The following is a 24975-nucleotide window of genomic DNA, read 5'->3' as shown; positions in this document are numbered from 1 at the left end:
GCCCCTGACCTTTCTCCAAGGCTTGAACAGCAAGTCTCGTCTTGCCTTACAGCTGTCTCACAGTGGATGCGCCATCGGCGTTTGAAGCTCAACATGTCCAAGACGGAGCTTCTTGTCTTTCCTCCTAAGCCCAACCTTCAACACTCCTTTTCTGTCTCTGTGGACAACATTTCCATTCAACCAGTCCAGCTAGCCCGCAGTCTTGGTTTTATCTTTGACTCTTCTCTGTGGTGTATCCCTCAGATCCAGACCACAGCCAAGGCTTGTAGATTCTCTTTGTACAATATTGCCAAAATCCGACCATATCTCTCCGCCTCTACTGCCAAGATCCTGGTCCATGCCCTAGTGATCTCACGACTTGATTACTGTAATGTCCTCCTGGCTGGACTTCCTCTTTCTCACCTCCGTCCTTTAATCTCTGCCCAGCATTCAGCTGCACGCATTATCACTTCCACCCACCGCTCTGACCACATCTCTCCTGTGTTGGCATCCCTTCACTGGCTCCCTCTCCCTTTCCGCATTCAGTATAAGCTCCTGCTGTCGACATTCAAAGCCCTCCATGGACTGGCCCCTCCTTACTTATCAGACCTTCTTTCTCCTCACCTTCCCACTCGGGCCCTCCGTTCTGGTAGTCAAGGGTTCCTGTCTCAGCCCAGGATTTCCTCTGCCCCATCCCAGATTCGCCCCTTTTCACTTGCTGCCCCTCACTCCTGGAACCTTCTTCCTCCACAAGCAAGAGTCATAACTTCTTTAACCAGCTTCAAAACGGAGTTGAAAACCATCCTGTTCAGAGAAGCCTTCCCAGACATCGCATAATTGTCGCTTACTATCTGATGTTCTGTTGTTGACTGTTTATTGATCCATTTCCTGTATTGCTATGTACTGTATATGTATTATCCTACTTGTGAGTATGTATTTTCCCTGGATAATGATTAACCTTCCATTTTGAAGCCAAGCCCTCCCTCCTGTCCATCTGCCTTGGTCCAGGCCTCGGAGGTTGAGAGGAACTGCTGGACCTCTTACCCTTTCCCGTCACCACTCCCTTCTCCTTTTGTGTCATGTCTTTTTAGATTGTAAGCCTGAGGGCAGGGAACCATCTAACTAAAAAGATTGCATGTACAGCGCTGTGTAAATTTACAGCGCTTCATAAATAAAGGTTAATAATAATAATAATAATAATAATGTCCACTCTCCCTTTCCCTTCATCCCCGATAACATTTTCCCACCCAGAGTACAGCCATTAACCAACCGTGACCACCCAAATTCACCATTAAAGTGAAATGTAACTTCTGCACTGCAAATTAAAACAGGACAGTTGTGGAAAAGGCAGTCATTAGCAGATTTTTTTAATATTTGTATAGAAAAGGGGTTTCACAACACTCCTCAGTGGGAGAAAACCAGGAGAGCAATGCTGTTTTGCAGTGAGACCCAAGCAAAGGTATAATTATCCAGTGGAAGTTCGAGTTTGCCTTCCTTGTGTGATAATGTTCTTAGTTTAAGCATCTTTCTAAAGTTTTGTCAAGCTGTCAGATTTATGAATAAAGAAACTTTTTCTAAGACTATCAGTATTCCCTACCCTCATGTGCCTAGGCAGAGATAAAGAACTTTATCGCACTGCGTTCCTTCCACGCGTTCTGAGAACGGAACGGAAAGAGTAGGGATGAGTGCGGAATGAGTGGGGGACGGATTTTACCGCACGCATCCGTCCCTCATTCGTTCCGTTCCCCCTCTCTTCCGTTCTTAATCCGTTCCAGAGGGGGAAATTTTTGAGAACTGCTCTGAACAGTTCTCAAAAAGCGTCCCCTCTGGAACGGAAGGGGCAGGGAAGAGAGGGGGAACGGAACGAGTGAGGGACGAGTGTGTGCGGTAAAATCCATCCCCCACTCATTTCCGTTTCCTGCTGGACCGGGCCGAGAACCCGGTGCGATAAACTTCGTAGTCAGGATTTTAGGAAGGGGGGGGGGGTCCAGACTAAGTGGCACCATTATAATGGGGCTTGGGTGCAGCGGCGCAGCAGCACACACCATTCATTTTTCTAATGGAAGAGGGGGGGGGTCCAGATCCCAAGATCCCCCTCCTTGGCTACGTCCCTGGCCTAGGACAAGTACCATATTTCTGCCCACTGCCTATAGTTGATTTTTTCAATTAAACCTCTCCAGGGCCTACTAGCCATTAGCTGAAACAATAGTCTTAATCCATGGACCATCACTTTGAGTAACAATGTTCTAATGACAGAGAAGGTTAAGTAGGAGAGAGCTGGTCATTTTTAAAAATATAAAGCTGACAACTTTTCTTAGTGTAAGAATGTAAAACCTTCAAACAAAATTCTTAATCAAACAGCAGGAAAAAAGTCAATACTAAGAACATTCAGGTACTTTGAAAAGAAGAAAAAGGGTTATTTCTTTTTCTTGGAAGGTATAAAAGAGTACAATCAAAACAAGGTGTGATGTGGTTAAGTGACCTGATTTTGGATAAGTGTCAGGAAGCAACCTGATCTGATGCACCATTTTGCTTCTTTCTTCTCATTTATTCTCCTCCCCCCATCTCACATTAATGTGAGCCAAAACAGTTACGCCTGCCATAATTTTGTAGGTTTTTTGGCATTGTTTTCCTTTGCTTCATCATTTAAATCCTTTGTTGCATGTCTCTAAGTTTTACCCTCGACTTATCCAATGGTCATATCAAAAGCCATAATTTTGTCCCCAAAACCTGCCCTCGGCTTATACATGAGGTTGACTTATAGTTGAGTATATACGGTAATAGGAATAAGAATCAGAATCCATGTGCATTTGGGAACCATGTTTATTCTGTCTGGACTTTCTGCTCTTGTTAAGGAATATGACTACATTGGTGTAGTTATCAAGCTGCTGAAAGGGCCTGTCTCCTTTTGGAATAAATTCCAAATATTAATATGGCATTTGGTCCCTGAAGTGAAAATAAATTTAGATTTAATTGCTGGTTCCAACTTGAGTAGATCTATTGACTCAAATGGACATACAGAACTGTTGTTGTTTTTGTTGTTGTTGTTGTTGTTGTTGTTGTTGTTGTGTGCCTTCAAGTCATTTTTGACTTACGGTGATCCTATCATAGGGATTTTCTTGGCAAGATTTGTTCAGGAGCAGATTGCCTTTGCCTTCCTCTGAAGCTGAGAGAATGTGACTTGTCCAAGGCTTCCATGGCTGAGTGGGGATTTGAAGCCTGGTCTCCAGAGTAGTAGTCCAATGATTAAACTACTACTACAATATGCTGGTTTTGCTCTATTTGGGATTCATAATTGGATTTAGGCTAATGTTTTACAGGCTTTTGTCGTCTAGCCTGGTTCCAGTTCAGCACATAAATCACAGAAATTTTATGAGAAAATTGTTGTGTACACTTAATAAAATCCCAAAGAGTTACTTAGTACAGGGTGTTCTTTACAGAGTGTAGCAGCATGCCAGTCGATCTTCTTTCTTGGCTCAAAATATGTATGAATCAGTCTGTGAAGTGAGATCATATTAACATCATCAATATGACAGCGAACTATTCTCCATGTGTCCTGGGCTCTATGGTTGTGCATTGATCAGGGGCATGGTTGGTGCAAATCCACTAGATCTTTCACCAGATGGCCACCAGAATTTAGTGGGCTATAGTCACTCCAACAAGTCATTCCAACAACATTCCAATAATTTTTTTTAAAAAAATCCAACAAGTAAGTGAAAATCCAATGTAATATTGTGTTGTAGAACCTGGAGGTAGACAAGTGGACAAAGTAAGGCATTTGTAGGTTTAAACTGTTGTTAAAAATGGAAAAGATTTTACATGTATATGTGTTTAATAGACAGTCAAGGTGTCATAATGGTTTGAGTGCTGGAGATCAGGGTTTGGTTCCCAACTCAGCCATGAAACCCACTGGCTGACCTTGGCCAAGTCACATCTTCTCAGCCTCAGGGGAAGGCAATGGCAAACTTCCTCTGAACAAATCATGCCCCAAAAAAGCCCATGATAGACTTGAAGGCACACAACAACAACAACAACACATGTTTAATAAAATGTATTAAATTGTTAAATATATTTAAACTACTAAGAATATATATAAAAAAGAATATAATCATAGCTTGCTCCTGCAGCCATTTGGAATTGTACCAGCCAGTTACTGTGGTTTCCAGGAACTGTTTTCATCATCCCATGAATTGAATAATGAACAGCCATTTTTCTGCAACTCAGATTTGTCAACAGTATTTCATGCTTTCACCACCCTGAGGTGTGACTCCTGACATCCCTTCAGACTGAAAGCCTTTTGAAATGTCTTTTCATGCAGAAAATCATGAGTTACCAGTAATTTATAACATGTGGTTGGGTGGGTGGGTTGCTAGAAACATATCAGGCCAGAGCTCCATGACTGGACAAATTTATAATAATAATAATAATAATTTGTTTTATTTATATACCGCCATTCCAAAGATCATAGCAGTGAACAGCAAGTAAGCTAGTTAGCAAGTAAGCTAATTAGCCCCCAACAGTCTGGGTACTCATTTTAGCGACCTCGGAAGGATGCAAGCCTGAGTCGAGCTTGGGCCCTTTTGCTGGTCTTGAACTCGCAACCTTGTGGTTTTGAGTGAATGGCTGCAGTACAGGCATTTAACCACTGTGCCACCAGGGCTCCTTTAGAGGTTTTAGATACCAGCAGGCCAAAAAAATCTGATCAAACTTTCATCTTGAAGTGCAAGAGGTGTGAGACTCCAAGTCCAGTTCTCTTTAATACTAGGCCAGCCATTTCTGTCACAAGAAAGCTATCATTTCAATAAGGCAAAAATCAGTTGGGGAAAAATTGAAAACTTTCAACTTTATGGGGGCAACCCCCCCCCCCCCCCCCCATACACACACAAAAAAACATGGAATTATCATCATCTCATTCTTCAGACTTTCCTTCATTCTAACTCTTCTGTATGTATTATATTTTGTTTTAGAGAGTACATGTGAGAGTGACTTAGGCTACATCCGCATTGCAGAAATAATCCAGTTTGAAATCACTTTAACTGCCATGGCTCAATGCTATGGAATTCTGGGGATTGTAGTTTTGTGAAACATTGAGCCTTCTCTCAGTCAGAAAGCTCTGGTGCCACAACAAACTACAGTTCTCAGAATTCCATAGCACATATGGCAGTTAAAGTGGTGTGAAACAGGATTATTTCTGCAGTGTGGATGCAGCCTCAGAGAAACACTTCCTACTAATAGCAGCTTTATCTGCTGTCTCTATATCTGCAATCTATTCTGTATAAACATTAATAAAAACACTATATTGGTGAGATTATTTTATTTACCATTTTTGTGCTTGGGAACAATGGAGGAAGTTCAAGATTAGGTACATGTTTCACTTTAATTGGTGAAGCACTTTTATCTTCCAGGAATGTTGGAATGAAACCAGATACTGGATCTTGTCATGTTGCCACAAAGTGTCAGTAAACACCAAGAAAGTTGTACAACAACATGGATTAAGCCAAATCCTTGAATGACCCATGGATCTAAATTGTCTTGGTTAGTCCCACTAAGTTAATTGATGAATGCTGAGTCAACACAGATGCATCTCATTGATGCAGTGGATCTACTCTAATTGAGGTCGACAGTAGGATTTGGCCCATATGAATGACACTATTCTTTTTCAGCAGAGAAGGAAGAACTCAGTGTCTTACAGCTTTATCCCATGTGCAGGGAGAAATGGACAAACGAGAATTACATCTTAGCAAACATGCATACTATTACGCCACAAGAATTTAAAATGCGCACATATATTATGTTCAGATTGGCTGCAAATGTCTATTCCATGGTGAAAAACTATGGCAGTAATCCATGATAGGCTACACTGCACCATTTGGATGTAGTGCTGGAGGTGCATCATCATGGTGCACGCCGTGTGGTCCGATGTGTGCTAAAATGGTGCCCTGGTGGTGCGTTAGGGTGTGAAGTGTCAGGATGCTCAGCCCTGACTCCGCCCACAGGCTGCCGCTTTTTGCTGGTCTGTAGAGGGTCTTAGTCTCAAAAATGCTATAAGATCCCTTTGCAGAGTGATTTTCCAGACTAACACAGCTATGCCTTTGCATTCCATACCATAGAATGCAGATATACCCAGTGAAGTAGATATCTGTTCAGAGGCATAAAGATCAAAATGCTTATTCATACTTCTGAGCAGCATGTGGGGTGTATGAGTTTAAAAATATAATGAAATAACTTTTAGGGAAGGCGAGGACAAGGATATTTCCTAATAATTTCAAAAGGAATCACAGTCTGTGCAAGCCTGAACATTTGCATACAATCATTGGCAGATGATTTCTGAATCATTTGAGTGTTATTTTTTTCTTGTCCTGAACTAACAGAAAGAAAATGCTAGTACTACGCAAGAACATATTCTCTAGGGTTCATGTTCCCTGTCTTTCTTCGTAGATTACAAAAGAACTATGACTGCATCCTGGTTTTTTTTAAACAATCACCACTCTCACTCTTCTGTGCACTTTAGTAGATTTAACTCAAAGCTTAACTAATATTATCATGATTAGAATTTGTACTACAGCTGGAATTCCAAATGAGAGGGGATGATTGAAGTATATTTTATTTGGAATAAAAACTGCAACTGCAAGTCACAAGTAGGAGGAGTGTTATGGGAAGAGGTGACAGTGCACCTACCCATTCTTCAGCATCACCTCTGTTATGCAGAGTACTGTATAATCACTAGACGTAGATCACATGTTGCTTTAGTTTTATTAGGGAACACCCCTTTTCTCCCCTTGTCTTGTTCATGGAGTCATGTAGTTCATGTCCATTCTTTTTCTACCCCTGACTAGAAATTAACACATGGTCTCATGCACTATTTGTTCTACCCTGTCATTTGGAAACCTTTCTGCATTTTTGAAAAATAATCAAATGAAACAGAATAGGGTTAATAGAGACTTAGCAGCCATGCCAACACCACACAACCAATTTGGCTGCTCCCACTGACATCTATGGTGGTACTAACTGTATCCAGAAAAGAACAAGTTGCCCTCTCTTCCTGGCCATGGCTCAATGCTAAAGTTTGGGGATTTGTACTTTTGTGAGAGCCAGCATGGCGTAGTGGTCTGATTGTTTGACTCTTCCCAAAGAAAGCTAAATGTCTCACAAGTTCCCAGAGAAAGCTAAATATGTCACAAAACTACAGTTCCCAGAGAAAGCCAAATGTTTCACAGAACTACAGTTCCCAGAGAAAGCTAAGGGTGTTACATACCGCCATTAAAGTACGTGCGGAGCGCGTACTAGGGTTAGGGAGGTGCGGTGCTTCCGCACCTCCCTAACCCTAATACGCGCTCTGCGTGTAAAAAATGACGGCGGCTGTTCCAGACGGCCACCACCATGAGGACGTCACGGCCGCGCCGCCTCTATACAGGGCAGCGCGGACGTGACGTCCTTGCTCCGCGCCAGGGCGCCTAGTGTGCGGACCAGGAAGGAGCTCCGTTTCTGAGCTCCTTCCTGGTTTGCGGCGCCGCTTTGCGTCGCTGGGCGCAGCCTTCAGATGGCTGCGCCCAGCGAAGCAAGGAAGAAAGGGGCCAAGCGGCCCCTTTCTCCTTCTCCCCGCCGCCGCGGGGTCTCCTTGGGGCGCCCCAAGGACACCCCTTTTCAGGCTGCGGGGAAGCGGCGTTTTGCCGCTTCCCCGCAGCCTGAAAAGCGGTGGATCGGGGCCTCAGTGGCTGCCGTTTTGGCAGCTGAGGCCCCGATACACTGGGGAAAGGGGCGGGTACAGACCGCCCCAAATGGTCGGTCTGTAACCCGCCTAAGTGTCTCACAAAATACAGGGCTTGATTCCCAATTTGCAAACCCATTGGGTGACTTTGGGCAAGTCACACTCTCTCAGCCCCAGGGGATGGCAATGGTAAATCTCCTCTGAACAAATCTTGCCAAGAAAAACCCATTATAGGTTTGCCTCAGGGTTACCATAACTAGGGCGCAGTACACACGGTGCTAAAGCGCCGTGCTGGTACCATACTAGGGTTAAGGGACTGCGCAGCAAGCACACGGTCCCTAACCCTAGTATGGTGCGGCACCATAACAATGGTGGCACCCTGTGGATAGGGCGCTGCCATTGTGACATGACAGATGCATAGCATCCACATCCATCCATTGGCACACTCGTAACGTCTGCCCTGCAGGGCAAAGGCATGGTACAGACCTCCCAAAAAGGGAGGCCTGCTGGCACCTGTTTTTCCTCCACAGGGAAGCTGCAGCCACCAATGGTGCACACATGACATCACACGTGGCGCAACGTGTGGATGCTATGCATCTGTCACATCGCAATGGGGTGCCCATATAAAGGGGCGATGCCATTGTTACGGCGCCGCACCATATTAGGTTTAGGGACCGTGTGGTTGCCGCGCTTTCCATTAACTCTAGTATGGCACCAGCAAGATGCTTTAGCGCCGTGTGTACCATGCCCAAAAGAACCCACTTTTCATCGATTCTTTTTCCTCCGCAGGGAAGCCGTGCAGTTGAGTGGCTGCGGCTTTCCAGTGGAGGAAAAACAGGTGCCAGCAGGCCTCTATTTTTGTGAGGTCTGTAACATGCCCAGAAAACACAACAACAAGCTATTTAGCCTTCTCTTGTTAGAGAGCTCTGGTGCCCCACCAAACTACAAATCCTAGGGTTCTATAGGATGGAGCCAGAGCAGCTAAAGCAGTCTCAAACTGCATTATTTCTGCAGATTCAGCTGGAATCCAACCTATTTCTGCAGAGCAACTCTGGTGAACAAGGTCTAAATCTCCCCCTGCCATGTAAACCCACTGGATAACCTTGGGCAAGTCACACTCCCTCAGCCTCAGAGGGGAAGGCCATGGCAGATCTCCTCTGAAGAAATCATATCACAAACATCCTGTGAGAGGGTTGCCATAAATTGGGAACAACCTGAAGGCCCTACAGCAATAAAAATTCCACAAGTCTGTTTCTCTTTGGTCCAAAACACACGGCAGAAATAATCTGGTTTGAGACCGCTTAAACTGCTGCGGCTCAGTGTTAGGAAATTCTGCGAACTGTAGCTTTGGGAAACATTTTATTTCACCCCGGGGACTGAAGTTTTGTGAGACATGTAGCTTTCTCTGGGAACTGTAGCTTTGTGAGACATTTAGCCTTCCCTGGGATGTGTAGTTCTGTGACACATTTAGCTTTCTCTGACAACTGTAGCTTTGTAGCTTTCTTTGGGAAGTGTAGTTTTGTGAGACATTGAGCTTTCTCTGTCAGCTCGCTCTCAGAGAGCACCACGTTTATTGGTGCCACAAGAAACGTTCCCAAAAGGGCTAAGGAGGTCCAAAACCCACTTGCAGAAGTAATCCAGTGTGAGACCGCTTTAAGTGCCCTGGCTGGGTGCTAGGAATCCTGGGGGTTGTAGTTTCCTGGGCCCCAGAGAAGGCTCAAGGTCTCACAAACAAACACCACAGTTCCAAGGATTCCCTGCTGCACTGATCCAGGGCAGTCCAAGCAGTCTGAAAGCGGGTTCTTCTTCTTCTTCTTTCTGCCGTGGGTCTGGGGCTGAATCCAAGCGGCTTCTCCCAGCCTGCCAGGGGTGGGCCTGGTCAGGGTGGAGGGAGGCGGGGAAAGCGGGGCTGGGCTGCAGTGGGGCCTCTCTGCCTTCTCTATTATGCCGGGATCCGCGTTGGGCCAGAAGGCGGTGGTCTGGGTCGGTTCAGGGTTCGGGTGAGTCTCCTCCTTTCCAGAGAGTGGAGCCCAGAGGGAAAGGAGAAAGGGATCCCCCTTGGACCGGGGCTCCCCCTTTCCCTCCCCGCTATTGCTGGACTCCTTTTTAATTTTATATCAAATCTAATGCCATACTTAAATGTATTTAATTTATATTGTATATTTAATTCAATTTTAGATTTACAAGGGGAGGGGGAAGAAGGGAGATGCACCAAGAGAACCATCAAACTTTATTGTTGTGCTTGTTTCTGACCGATGGCGACCCTAAGGTGAACCTCTCACAGGGTTTCATTGGCAAGTTTGTTCAGAGGGGTTTTTATCATTACCACCCTCTGAGGCTGAGAGTATGTGACTGGATCAAGGTCATCATGGCAGAGACAGGATTCGAACCCTGATCTTCTGAGTCACAGTCCAACACTCCAACCTCTGAGCCACCCTGGTTCTTAAGATGGAGCTACACTCACTAAAAGTATATAGAGAGATCTTGTAGCACCTCTGAGACTGACTGACTGAAAGAAAGAAGTTGGCAGCATAAGTTTGCTTCCTGAGATGTATTTGTCCAACTGCATCTGGGGAAGTAGACTCAAGTCTAGGAAAACTCATGCTGCCAACTTCTTTCTTTCAGTCATTCTCAAAGGTGCTACAAAATCTCTCTCCATACTGATTCTACAGACTAACACAAGTATATCTTTGAACTTACTTAAAGTGGTATCAAACTGTGTTATGTCAGCAGTGTAGATGCTTTCCTGTCACACACTCTGTGCTTTTCTTTAAACTCTCCTGGAAGCAAAGGAAGGGGCTGAATGCTTGGACCCCATGGCTTCCTCCCTCCTCCTGTGTGGATCTTCTTGTTGGCATATTTCTTGGGTTAGTTACCTTAGGAAGTGGTATCTTTTTCCCTAGGGCTTCTTTGTGCCTTTTTTGGCCCCCCAGAAAGTCAAGGCTGCCCTCTGCCTGCTTGATCTGCTCACCTTGCTCTGCGTTTTCTGGGTGTCCATCAGATAGGCAGGTAAATCAAATCAAATCAGTCTTTATACTTTATTTGCACTTTGATCGACCCTGCGAGATGTGCTATACCTTAAAACAGTATAAACCATATAAAAATACAGGAAGTTTCCATACAATTAAATTATCAGATTGGATTACAACACACTGGGGATTATTGTTGGTTATAAAATTATAGATCAAGGGTATGTTGCCATTAGTCTGGCCCCTTTTTGATAATTCAATCTCTCTAATTTTAACAGCTTTTTTTGACAGCCAGGTAAGTAAAGCTGGATCCACACTGCAGACATAATCCAGGCTAACACCACTTTAACTGCCATGGCTAAATGCTATGGAATTCTGGGAATTGCAATTTGTTGTGGCAACAGAACATTCTACAGCTAAATGTCTCACAAAACTACACTTCCCAGAATTCCATAGCATTGAGCCAGGCCAGTTAAAGTGATGTCAGACTGGATTATTTGTGTAGTATGAATGGAGCCATAGAGATGCTGAGAGAGAGCCTTGAGTTCCATATGCTGGCTGCATTGGTGACTGCTACTTGCCTTGAGTTTGCAGCTGATGTGTAAGGAAATCTGGGACTATTGCCACACTGCATTGGTTTAATGCTGCTGTAACTGTCATGGCTCCATCCTATGGGATTCTGGGATTTGTGGCTTTGTGAAGCACCAGCACTTTTTGGCAGAGATGGTGAAAGACCTGGTGAAACTGCAAGTCCCAGGTTTCCATAGCATTGAGCAATGGCAGTTAAAATGGTGTCAAACTGTATTAATTCTGCAGTGTAGAGAGCCATCATAGCATAGCAGCTTGAGTGTTGGACTACAACTCTGGGAGACCAGGGTTTGAATCTCTGCTGGACCATGGAAACCTACCTTGGGCAAGTCACATTCTCTCAGCTTCAGAAGATGGCAGTGGCAAACCCCCTCTGAAAAACCTTGCCAAGAAAATCCTATAATAGGCCTAAAGGTATCCGTAAGTCAGAAATGACTTTGAAGGTACACAACAACAACAACAACAACAACAACAACAACAGATGCAGCCTGTGTTTCCCACGCTGTGAAAATGTCCATGAAAGTGCATTGTGCTCTGAATTAAAAAAATAATTTCTATGCTCAAGGGGAAGGTTATCAAAAACCAATAAATCTGGAAGAAGTCTCCTCTTAATGATATAGGATTGCATCTTACATCCCATGAGAAGGTGTCTATCTCATTGTGGGGAAAAGGTGGGATATAAATCCTTGAAATTAAATAAATAAATAAATAAAATACTTGTGGAATGGGAAGCCTCTTGCTCTTTTGCTCCCCCCCCCCCCATCTTCTTCAGAGGGTCCTCTAACCCCCTGAAGTAGTTTGGAAAGATGGGGAGAGGACATTAGAAGTATTCTTCTGAGGTACAGCTCTCAATGAGGAACTTAATAATTTATCCTGTCATTTTAATCTTCAAAATTAATATTTGCAAAGACTTTGAAAATGTATTGGCCAAGATCAGAGGGATAGCAAAGCCACCATAGCTACACTCCATTTCCTGATCCGACCCCTGAAACCCACCTTAGAAGTCAGCCAACTCAGGCATCAGTGTTTTGTGGTGCTGGGAAGCAGGGTGCTGTTGGATGAGTAGAATGAGGTGGAAGAGACCACAAGGGCCATCCAGTCCAACCCTCTGCCATGCAGGAACACACAAAGCATGCCCAGCAGATGGATTTCCAGCTTCTTTGGATCTTTTAAAAACATCTGAAGAAGAAGACTCCACCATGCTTCAAGGGAGTGTGTCCCATTGTCGAACGGCTTTTATGGTCAGGAAATTCTTCCTAATGTTAAGCTGGAATTTATTTTCCTGTAGTTTAAATCCATTGTTCCAGATCCTATTCTCGGGAGCAGCAGAAAACAATCTTGCTCCAACCTCAATATGACATCCCTTCAAATTTTTAAATATGCAAACCACCTCTGAATAAATTTTGCCAAGAAAACCCATGATGGGGTCGCCTAAGAGTCGCTATAAATTAGAAATAGCTTGAAGGCACAGAACACACACACACACACACACACACACACACACACAAATCATGTTATCCCCCAGCAAGCGGCGGTGAGATAAATAATTGTACCAGGACACCATGGGATCATACACTGTCATTTTAACATCAAGACATCATACACTGCCAGGAAGGGACTGGTCACATTATCCTGCAACACCCCATTCACCAACACTACAGAACTCCAATGGCTGAGATGGTTGACTGACTTTTAAAGTGAGTTTCAGGGGTGTGTATGATTGTGGCAAAGGTATCATAATCCTCAATGTGAATAGAAAACAGTCACGTGGTTGTATGGCTGTCTTATGACACTGTAGCTAACAGGATGTTAGTCCTCCTTTATAAAGTGTGCAAAACCACTGGTTTTCTTATTTTCATGAACAGAGCAGATTCACTGTCTCAGGACTGGGTGTGATTGCATTTTTAACTAGTTTTAAATTTTTTGCTAGTTTAATTACTTTTTTACTTTTCTATGGCCGGTTACAGACCGGCACTTTAGTGCGTGACGAGCACGCACTAGGGTTACGAAAGGGCGGTGCTTCCGCACCGCCCTAACCCTAGTGCGTGCTCATCATGCACTAAACGGCGGCGGCCCTTCCATACGGCTGCCGCCATGAGGATGTCACGGCCACGCCGCCTCTAGACGGGGCGGTGCGGACGTGATGTCCTTGCTCCATGCCAGGGCGCTTAGTGCGCCCTGAACACGGAGCAGGAAGGAGCTCCGTTTCAGAGCTCCTTCCTGGTTTAGTCCGCTGGGCTCAGCCTTCAGACGGCTGCGCCCAGCGGACTAAAAGAGAAAGGGGCCAAGCGGCCGCTTTCTCTTCTCCCTGCCGCCGCGGGGTGTCCTTGGGGCTTGAAGCCCCAGGGACACCCCTTTTCAGGCTGCGGGGAAGCGGTGTTTTGCTGCTTCCCCGCAGCCTGAAAAGCGGCGGATCGGGGCCTCAGCGGCTGCAGTTCTGGCCGCTGAGGCCCTGATACTTCGGGGAAAGGGGCGGGTCCAGACCGCCCCAAATGGGCGGTCTATAACCCGCCTATGTTATGAATTGTTCTTTTTTAAAAAAAAAAAAAATAACTATGTTAAAACTAGAGAACTAAATACAACGACAGCAATAATATAATCCTGATGATTCATTGCTCATAAAGTGCTTATTCATACATGAAAGAAATAAAGACAGATTCCTAAACTCTGAGGTCATTCATGTGTTTCTTTCCATGTATTCCTGAAAAACCAAGTCTTGTATGCTTCGGATTCAGGAGGAAAACAAAGTAAACATGGTATCTGTAGGAACAGGGCATCCAAAGAATTTCTCAGTCCTTGAGGATTTTGTATGTTTTTAGCCAAGAGGAACACAGTTTTAATGCAATCACACAAAACAGAGAGCAAAATAGACCCTTTCAAAAGATCTTTGATAAAACACTTAGGAATATGGCACATATATTGTCATAGGTAGGGAAATAAACCATAGGTGGGAGAAAATAGCTTATAGTAATGATTAGATAGGGAGATTGAGCTCCATAGGGATGGTTGGTGTAGATGAACAGAGAATAGAAGCGAATTGGAATGGATCTTGGGATCAATGGAATGTTTATCTTTAGCAATGTTCAGAGAAGGCAGTGCTATTTGCTGGTCTGGAGAGGTGGACTGCATTCCAGGATTTGTAGGTGGTGAAACATTTTAAAATGCTATGAGTCAGAGTGTAAACTTCAGGACTGAGCATTGGATTTTTAACCCTCAAGCCTTTTAAGCTGAGACAGAAATGTCACGATTCTCATTTTGGCAGTATGCATATATACTAAACCTTCTTTAAAAATTCCAGTCCTGCTTTGCACTGCTGAGTTTGGAAAAACTCCACTGATATATGGCGCTCCATGTAAAGCTTGTTACATTTCATCATGTTCCTAAAAGAGCAGGGGATCCATATTCTTTTTGTCAAAGCAAAACTAAAAAGAAAAGGAATGAATTATGATCAGTTTGAAAGCCAGTTGTTAAGGGAGGCTTAACAACATGCTGTTTTGGATTCAGGTATTACAATGTGCATGGCAGATTTGTTGTGAAAGATTTTTCACTTCTTATTTTAGTTATTAAAAACTCTCCACTGTACTGTATCAATTTGATTTCAAGTGTTATATAGTTGTCATCGACTGTAATAAATTTCATTTCATTAACAAACTAACAGTAATGATAACAATAAAAACAATTCAACAACTAGAACTCTTCAACTTGTTTTTAAAAAACTGTTATACTATAACATTTTAGCTAAACTTTATTTTAAATCATTGTATTTTGTCACTGGTCCCAGGGAGGAAGAAGACCAGGACATAAATTGAACAAATAAATAATATAAGCAGCAAAGCATAATAACAAAACAAAAATACTTATTATCCACGTTATCCTTCAAATTATGAGAAAAGAGATTCTGCCTAAGCATTAGAAAATATATCCTGCCAATAAGAGCTGTGTGAGAATGGAATCAGCTGCCTCAGAAGGCAACCCTCTTCATTGGAGATTTTTAAACAGATATTGGATGGTTATCTTTCAGTGTGGAAAAAGACATTGACCACAAAATTACAAAATATGGGTCTTCCGCCAGATACCCTTCAAACTATGGGGCACTCAAAAGCTAAAACAGCTATACTTCAATGCATAAAAGATCTAGATCTCCAAAATCATCGTAGTCGGTCTGCAAGATATTTCAACTATTGGGATTGGGCCAGTTCATCCATTATGGCAAATTACTTGATGAACCTAACAATACCCAAACACAGGAAAGCATTCTCGTTAGCTAGACTAAATGTATTACCTTCAGCACTACTCGAGGGCAGATATAGTAAGATTCCTGTGCTTGAGAGAATATGCCCTTGTAACACAGGAGATACTATTTCATTGTCGTTTTTACAGTGAAGCCCGTAAAGTCCTGATCTCCCCAATCCTTCTAAATAAACCAGGGAGATCTGAAACTTTTTATTTAAATTATCTTTTGTCAGATTGTAACTCACAAATAACTTGTAAAGTGACACAATTTTGTGTGTCTGCAATTACTTGCAGAAAAAGCAAAATTAATTCTGTTAGCAGAACACATTATTCCCGATTTACCTTAATCCTATCAACTGTAGTTGTTCTTTATTCTTATTTTAATTCATTTTATTGTTGATTTAAATTGTTTTATCTTCCCAGTGGGCAGATTTATCCTCCTGCTTTTTAAGAGCACAGCACCCAGTTCTGTAACCAACCCTACTGCATTGTTTTTAATGTAATACTAATGTATCATTATTTTTTTTTCTTTCATATTTTTTTTTAATTTTATTAATAGACTACAAATATACAAATACAGGTTCACATACATTATCACATATCGAGCATCTATGCCTTAACTACCTTACTGCAATACGAACATAACCATTATAACATACTCAACAAACTCTAAGCTTTCTTAAAAAACTTCCCCCCCCAAACTTCGATCTTCTATTCTTCCTACTTTCCCCCTTTCACACTTCTGCATTCACTCTGACATTCGTACAACTTCCTTTCCTTTTCCCACTGTTTATAACATGTATAACCATTAGTGACTTTCTATTCACCAATATATCATTTGTAACTTCACCCATTTATATAAGACTAAAATACATAAGTAAAAAGAATTGTTGAGATTATCTTGACTTAGTCCGCTAATACAAAGTAATCAGTACAATTTCAAGTCTCAGCAGTCATATCTATTTCAAATTATTCCATCATGTCATAACAGTCCTTTGCCTGCTATGTTTAAGTAATAGTTCTTGTACATTCTGAGTAGTACCTAGTTACAGCCCCGCGTCGCATCTTCTTCTCTTTAAGCTATCCAGATCTTTTGTAAGTACTCCGTTACAGGTTTCCAATATTCATCTATCATCTCTGCTGATTTTCCTCTCAAAATGTGTGTTAACTTGTCCATCTCTATTACTTCATAGAGGTTGGATAACCATTCATTTTTGTCTGGGATCTCTCCATTCTTCCATTTTTGAGCTAAGAGGATTCTTGCTGTAGTAATCGAGTAAAACAGAATTATACCAAAATCTTTTTCCAGGGTTACATCAATCATATTGAGTAAATACAATTCCGGTTTTTTCTGTAAGGGAGTTTTTAACATTTCTGATAATGTTGAATTAATCATGTCCCAATACTTCCCCACTTTTACACAAGACCACCAGCAATGGAAGAAAGTGCCAGGCTCTTTTTTACGTTTCCAACAGAGATTGCTGCTATTTTTATATATTTTAGAGATGATGTCGGGAGTCAAATACCAGCGAAAAAAAAGTTTATAACAGTTTTCTTTTATTCGTTGTGAAGCGGTATATTTTCTAATATTCCGCCATGATTTTTCCCATTCTGCCAATTTTATATCATGACCAATATTCCTTGCCCATTTGACCATCACTTCTTTTATTGTTTCGGATTCTAGGTCTTCTCTCAATAGTAAATCATATATCCTCCCAATCATACCTTTCTTATCCATCAAAATAATTTTAAAAATTTCAGGGTTTTTATTCTTTCCGTTAAATCCCCACTGTTTTTTATCTAAATAAAATCTCTCGTGAATTTGCCTGTAAGGGAACCAGTCAATCTTAAATCCTTCCAATTCTAGTTCTTCTCTAGATTTTAGTTTTATTTCACTCCCCTTAAATTTTAACAATGTATTATATGTGAGCCATTTTTCATACTGAATGGTATCTCTTCTCTGGAAATCCTCTGTGGGGGACACCCATTCTGGCAGTTTAGTTACCCAGCGCTTCTTGTACTTTTCCCAGACATTTAATAAGGACCTCCTGATACAGTGATTGTTTACATCCGGATTAATTTTCACCTTATCATAGATTAGGTAGGCGTGCCATCCAAATCGGAGGCCTGCACCTTCAATAGCTAACAGTTTGGCATCTTCCAAAGTGATCCAGTCTCGTAACCACGTTAAACAGCAGGAGTCATAATATAATTCAAAATTTGGTATAGCCAAACCACCTCTTTGTTTTGCATCTTGTAATATTTTTAGTCGAGATCTGGGTTTTTTCCCTTGCCAGATAAAAGATGAAATTTCTTTATGCCAATTCTTGAATACTTTTTTGTTTATTGGGATCGGGATCATTTGAAAATAAAAAATCAATCTGGGGAGTATTGAGAGTTTAATTGCTTCCATCCTTCCAAAAAGAGATAGCCTAGTCCTACTCCATCTCCTCATATCTCCCTTTATTATTTCCCATATTGGCTTGCAATTTTTGTCAAATAGATTTCTATTATCATTAGAGAGGTTTATTCCTAAATATTTTACATATCTCTGGGTCTGTATACCTGTCCGGTCCAATAACTCTTGTTCTTCCACAGGTGTTAAATTTTTGGTTAAGAAAGCTGATTTATCTTTATTTATTTTACAACCGGTAGTTGCCCCGAATTTATCAAATTTTAACATTACCCTTTCTGCCCCTGCGTTTGGATCATCTAATATGATTGCCAAATCGTCCGCATATGCTCTTATTTTATAGGAGTGCGTCTTTATTTTTAGTCCTTTGATCTCCTCGTCTCGTTTTATGTCTTTAATTAAAAGTTCAATAATCAGATTAAAAAGTAGTGGTGAAAGGGGGCACCCCTGTCTCGTACCTCTTTCTATCTGGAAAAATTGTGTTCTTTGTCCGTTGATACTAATTTGGGCTTGCTGCGTTTTGTATATTTCTTTAATCCAATGTCCGAATTTGTTACCCAGTCCCATTTTCTCTATAATATAATGCAATGCCTCCCAGCTAACAGTGTCAAAGGCTTTTTCCAGGTCAGCAAATAATATGCCTCGTTTCTTGTCGTTTCGTGACTGATAGAATTCTAATATATTCAAAATTATTCTTATGTTATCCTGCATATGCCTGTCTGGAAGAAATCCTCTTTGTTCGGTATCAATCCAACAGCTCATACAATCCTTCAGTCTGTTAGCTAGTATGCTTGCAAAGATTTTGTAGTCTTGATTTAGAAGGGATATGGGCCTGTAATTTTTCGGGTCCTTGGGGTCTTTACCTTCTTTAGGGATAACCACAATACATGCCTCTGTCCATGACTGCGGGATCCCTTCTTTCAGTATGGCATTCATAGTTATTTTTAAAGGTTTGCCAGTTCATTTGCAAAAGTTTTATAAAATTTGACTGTAAATCCGTCTAAGCCTGGAGCTTTGCCCTCCTTGGCATTACTTATTGCTTGAGTGACTTCTTCTAGTGTTATTTCCTGATTTAATCTATCCAATTGTTCCTCAGTTGGGGTAGAAACACCAATTTTATCCACATATTCGCAACATTCCTTTTTGTCTGAGGGCCGTGCTTTGTAAAGGTCTTTGTAAAAATTAAGAAAAACTCCCTTGATATTCTCATTTCGAACCAAAGCTCCTTCTTCATTTTTAATCTCGGATATTATACCCCTGATTTTTTTTTGTCTTAATTCTGTGGCTAACCATTTACCTATTTTGTTAGAGTGTTCAAATATGGTTTGTTTTGCCCTTTTTAGGGTTTTCCCTATTTCCGAGGTATTTAATAGATCTACCTTTTTTTGGAGTATTTTAATTTCGTCCTTCATATTTTTATTAGTAGGATTTCTCTGTAGAATTCTTTCTTTCTGTTCTAGTTCTTTATATAGGCCATTTATTTTTTCTAACTTTTCCCTTTTTTTAATTGAGCTCTGTTGCATGCAATATCCCCTTAGTATTGCCTTGCAAGCTTCCCATACGACAGTGTTTTTTGTTTCTCCTGTCCTGTTTTCTTTAAAATATTGGTCAATAACTAATTTTGTATTACAGATAAACTCTTGGTCCATTAACAAGTCTTCATTGAATCTCCAGCTGTACTGATACGTTGGTTCTTTTAGAGTAAAGGAAATTTGATTATGGTCTGAGATTGTTCTTGGGTAAGAATCTGTTTTAGTTAGGTGCACTATCAGGGATTTGGAAAAAAAAGCCATATCAATCCTGGAAAGTGAGTTATGTCTTTCAGAGAAAAACGTGAATTCTTTCCTGTTCTTATATAACTGTCTACCCCCATCAACCAAGTCTAGATTTTGAATCATATTGAAAAACGCTCTAGGGAGTTTCCCCTGATTTGACCCTATTTTCTTGTCTGATTTTCTGTCAATCTCTGGGTTTACCACTCCATTGAAATCCCCAAGTATTATGATTTCTGTATATCCAAGTGTGTTTATCTTCTCATGGAGTTTCTTATAATATTTCCCTTTATTTATTTGGGGACCATATATTCCTACCACTAAAATTTTTCCTTTACCCCAATCAACCTCTATACCAATGTAACTTCCATCGGTGTCATTAAATAATTCTTTAGGGTTTAGGTTCTCCTTAGCATATATTACCACCCCTCTCTTTCTCACTTTGGCTGCCGAGATAAATTCTTTACCTAATTGGTGACATTTTAGATATTTCTTGTCCTTGGTTTTAATACGAGTCTCCTGTAGGCAGATCAGGTTATAACCCCCTTTCCTAATTACATTGAACGCTTTCTTTCGTTTAATTGGCGAGTTCATTCCTTTTATGTTCCAGGTTGTTATCTTCATCTTCCCTTTAATCAATTTTTATACTATGAAATTCCTATAATGTGTCTCCAAACACTAAAATTAAAGCAACTTCAGTTAGTCTCTACTTTAGGTCTCAATTCTGTTTTACTCAATATCAACACTTACCTATTCAGTATAATAGTCAGAATTCCAGATCCTCTCTCGCGTTCTCTTCCAAGTCAATGTTCGGGTCCGGGTCCTCTCCTGCTGTTTCTTCTCTTGACTGCAGTTCATCACCTAGCGACTCTTCATCTTCGGGTCTCTCTTCCTCGTCCTCGTCTTCTTGCTCATCATTCCTTGTTCTGTAATTTTCAATTTCCTCACGATATTTCCTCCAGAATTGCTGAGCTGCCTCCACCGAGTTCAAAATGACTCTCTTTTGTTTCCAGTATAGTGAGATTCCTTCTATCTCGTCCCATCTATATGAAATCCTTTGTTTTTTCAAAGGATCTGTCAGAAATTTGTAACTCCTCCTCCGTTTCAAAATATTTGAGGGCACATCTTTATACACATGAACCTCTTCTCCTTGAATAACCAATCTTGTTTTAAAATTCTTCTGTAGCAGTTCATCTTTAATGCGTTTTCTCACCCAATAAATGACAATGTCCCTCGGCAGTCCTTTTTCTTTTGCTACTCTCGAGTTCAAACGGTACATCCGGTCTATCTCCCAATTAAATTCCTGAGGGATTTTGTCTAAATATTTTGCCAAGATTGGAGTTAAGAAGGCATATAAATCCTCGTTTGGTTGTTCTGGGACTCCTCTCAATTTTAAGCATGATTCTCTCTGTTTTAGTTGTACCTTTAATACCGTTTCCTGCTCTTGTTGTTGTATGGACGAAATTTCATCTACTCTTTTCTCTAGTTTTTTTGATGTCACTTCCAGTTTCTCTATCTTCCCTGTTATTTTAGCTATGTCTTTGTTAATTTTGTCCAAATCATGCCTAATTAGCCTAGTCTCAGCTTTTAATTCCATTGACATTCCATCTCTAGATTCTCTAATTTCTTGCTGTAGTTCTCTTTGTGAACACTTTATTGCTTCTAATAATTGATTGAACTGGTCTTCACCTTTATTACTTGCATCTGTAGAGAGTCTTCTTTGGTTGTAATTTTTCGGTGGCATATTTCTTAATGTGACCGGCATTACTTTCCACAAGATCTTGTATTCGTGTTGGAACCTGCTTTGTTGGTAGCAGCCGTTTACTTCCTTCACTCCCACTCCTCTCCCAATGTAGCAATGCAGCTGTTCTTATCTGCTAGTGTCCTTGAGTATGTAAATCACAGACTGCTAGAGTAGTAGTTTCAATTTATAGCTTGTCCTCCTCTGATTTCCCCCCTTTAGCACAAACCCCCAAACGGACCTCAATGCAATACAATACAATCAAGAAGAAAAAGAAAAGGAAAAAAAACAGCTCAAAAGCGACCAGATCCGTCTCCGTCACAGTAGTTTCCCAGTTGAATAATGAAAATAGTCTCTCTTCAGCTTACAGAGTCCTTTAAAGATCGGGGTTGAAGAGGAGGCACAAGCGAGGCTAGATTTTTTTTTTTTTCCTCTCCCCCCTCAAGTCCTCCTTAGCGACCTCGGGGCTCGAATCCTTGAAATCTTTTAAACTGGATGCAATAGGATTCCTTAGAAAGAGGCAATAGTAAACTAAATACTCCTCAGGATAAGTTCCTTCTCTGAAGTCCAAACAGATACTCTCCTCTATTATTATTGTTATTGTTTTTATGTTGATACACCAGACCGCCAAAAGCTCCTGTGAGAACAAATTATATATTCCATCCACATGGACTCCGCCAAGTAGTCTCCCTAAGGTCAAAAAAAAAAGTTCCCAGGGACAATGAAGTTAATGTTGGAAAGTCTTTCCACAGTGCGAAAAGGAAAAAAGATAATTGTCAGCTGAACTAGTTGAGTAGTTGCAATAGGTGGGGGCGGCCCTAGCGCCGCAAAACGGCTGCACTCACGCGGACGTGGCTTGCTCTTCCTACCCGTTCCCTCTGCTTCTCCTTCTCCTTCTCTCACACCGGCGAGGCATGCGCCTTCGTCGGCGAGCTGTTCCGTGGGAAGCATGGGTCCTGGGAGGTTCTAGGTGAGCCCCTCTGTTACCCCTTACTTTCAGGGTTTTTATCGCGCCCAACGAAATCACCAACGGGCACGCTAATCCCCGCGAGAGGCAAGCACCTCTCAGAGCCTTCTCTTTGAGGTGCTTATCGGGCGGCCATACCACCGGAAGTCCAATACTAATGTATCATTATTAATGCATTATTTTTTATCATTATTGTTTTAATGCTGTTGTTGTTGTTTTGTTTCTTTTATGCTGGTCTTTGACCGTAATAAAGTATTCTAAAGGGGACTAGCACTTGGGTTTATTCCAGCTTTCTATAACTATATGATTCTGCAGGGTTGACCAATTGTAGCTTTAGTTGTATTTTCTGTCAGTTTACTTAGGAAAAAAAAATTAAATTAAAAGACTAGGGTTTTGTATGTGTGTGTGTTCCCCTCCATCTCTTAAAACAACAACACCCTGGTGCTATATCAGCTTCCAGTATTGCATTCAGATGTTTGTTTTAGTCACAAATTGTATATTTAAGAAAACATACAAACAGTTCCACATTTTTAAGAATTTGGGAAATTTACTTTTTTAAACTACAATTGCCAGAATCTCCCAGCCATCCTTGCCAAAATGGCTGGAGAATTTGGGGGGGGGGGGGAGGTTGTAGTCCAAAAAATAACTCTGCTGAGGTCTGAACTTTCTGTATGCTTAAAGAACCCCTTGATGGATGTCGTCCAGTCCATGTTTTTGTTTTATTTTGTAGCCCTAGAACCTAATCTATATGACTCGTTCCTTTGATGATCTTCCTGAGGAAAATGATATATAGGAGAAGTTGGTTTCTGTCCAGCTTCTCCTGTAGTAAAGACAGAAACAAAGAATTCATCCATCATTTCTGCAACTTCTCAGACTTTCTATAGCAGTCCAAGCACACCTTTGTTGTCTAATGGTGTAGGGGGATTTCTCCCTGCCTTTCCCAGAGGCAGAAGATTCCCATTTTCAAATAACTCTTCCCTTGAGCCTTCCTTCTTCCAGGGTGCCCCCAGTAACCAGCAACAAAGCTCAATGTTACCTGAGGGGTTTACCTTGGCCCTTCACCTAACTCTGGCTTTCCTTGTGCTTTCCTTCTCCTTCCCATGGAACATGGAACAAACACTTGTTTGTTGTTCTGTGCCTTCAGGTTGTTTCTGACTTACTGTGAACCTGTCATGGTGTTTTCTTGGCAAGATTGGTCCAGTGGGGTTTGCCTTTGCCTTCCTCTGAGGAATGTGATTTACCCAAGCCATCCAGTGGGTTTCCATAGCTAAATGGGATATTCAAACCCTGGTCTCCAGAGTTTTAGTCCAGTGCTGAAACCACTACCCTACACTGGCTCTTCAGCCAGTCATATACGTGAATAGAGAGAAGGAGTTCTTGTAGGAAAGATTTCATTTTAACTAGATAGCTATGGGCCAGTATAGACAGGCCAAAATAAAGCTGCTTCAGGTCACTTTGGAGGTATGCCGTTCAAATGACACACGTATCTTAAGAGGCCAGAAGCTGTGCCAACTTCGCCAAAGCTGTGCTCCAATCCTTTGCATCATTTAAACAGCATACATCCAAAGTGATCGAAAGCAGCTTTATTCTGGCCTGTCTGTACAGGCTCTTCATCACAGGAGGTCATATCTATGAAGACCACTTTCCTTTCAGGCACAGCATAAGCAGTTATAAAGCACAGAACAGTCAGTTGTATTCATTCATGTTTAAAAAGAAATATATGTCCTCTAACATATTTTTAGTACACAGGTCTCTATTCTAACTAATGGAGGAGCTGCGATCTGATTCTCTGATGTCTATGGGGAAAAGTAGGGGTCTGGATATTTTAATCCAGTTTTAGAATTGTAGAGTTGGAAGAGACCCCAAGGGCCATCCAGTCCAGCCCCCTGCCAGGCAGGAATACACAATCCAAGCACTTCTGATAGATGACCATCCAGCCTTTGTTTAAAAACCTCCAAAGAAAAGGTCTTCAATCATGCTTTCCTGGGATACAACAGATTAGTCAAACATCCTTGCCTACTCCTCCATCAGTCCAAAAGCTCCATTGCATTACTGGATGCTGTCTTTATATAACCTCCAAACTGAAGGATCTGGATGTTTTCAGACATTTTCTCAAACAGTGTTTGCCGTTGGGTGAGTGTTGTCTCTTGTAACTCTCTAAAGATCCTACATAACGTTGTGTCTAAAAAGAAACACCTACTCATTGACCCTTGGGTTAGCTGGAAGTAAGCCAACACTGATACAACTCTGTTATCCATAGTGTCCAGGGAAATAGCAGGGTTCCATTATCTCAAGTGGTTTGACAGCCTCCATGATGCTTGTGGTGTTCTTAAAGAAAATCATATGCTGTGTCTTTAATAATACACCTTTAACCCTTTTTTAAAAAATATGACATACATTATTGACTTAAAAATTTTCCTGTCAAATATTGCTTTCCTTTGTTTTTGGTTTTCTTTCCTGCAGTTTAGCAAGATCTGCCCTTTGTCCTATTTGCCTTCACAGCTTTCTGTCTTCATAGTGTTAACCCTTTTTCTACAAGGGCAAAGGTGGGAATTTTACAGCTTTCCGAAAGCTCTTGGACTGCAGCTCAAAATAATAACATGTC

The 24975-nt window shown here is 41.5% G+C and overlaps 1 protein-coding gene across 2 annotated transcripts in view; it reads left to right on the top strand.

Moving 5' to 3' along the window:
- Positions 1 to 9625: 9625 nt before the first annotated feature.
- LOC149319273 (interleukin-1 receptor type 1-like) overlaps positions 9626 to 24975 on the top strand; it is a 33393-nt gene continuing 18043 nt past the window's right edge. For both annotated transcript variants that reach the window (XM_089511406.1, XM_089511405.1), the window contains exon 1: positions 9626 to 9687. The gene's annotated coding sequence lies outside the window, so the exon portion shown is untranslated. The remainder of the gene's footprint in view (positions 9688 to 24975) is intronic.

The sequence above is a fragment of the Sceloporus occidentalis genome, unplaced genomic scaffold (genome assembly GCF_023333645.1).
Source record: "Sceloporus occidentalis isolate IW3139 unplaced genomic scaffold, rSceOcc1.0.p SCAF_2, whole genome shotgun sequence".
Classification (NCBI taxonomy): Eukaryota; Metazoa; Chordata; class Lepidosauria; order Squamata; family Phrynosomatidae; genus Sceloporus; species Sceloporus occidentalis.
The sequence above is the reverse complement of the archived record's forward strand: the minus strand, read 5'-3'. Positions and strand labels throughout refer to the sequence as shown.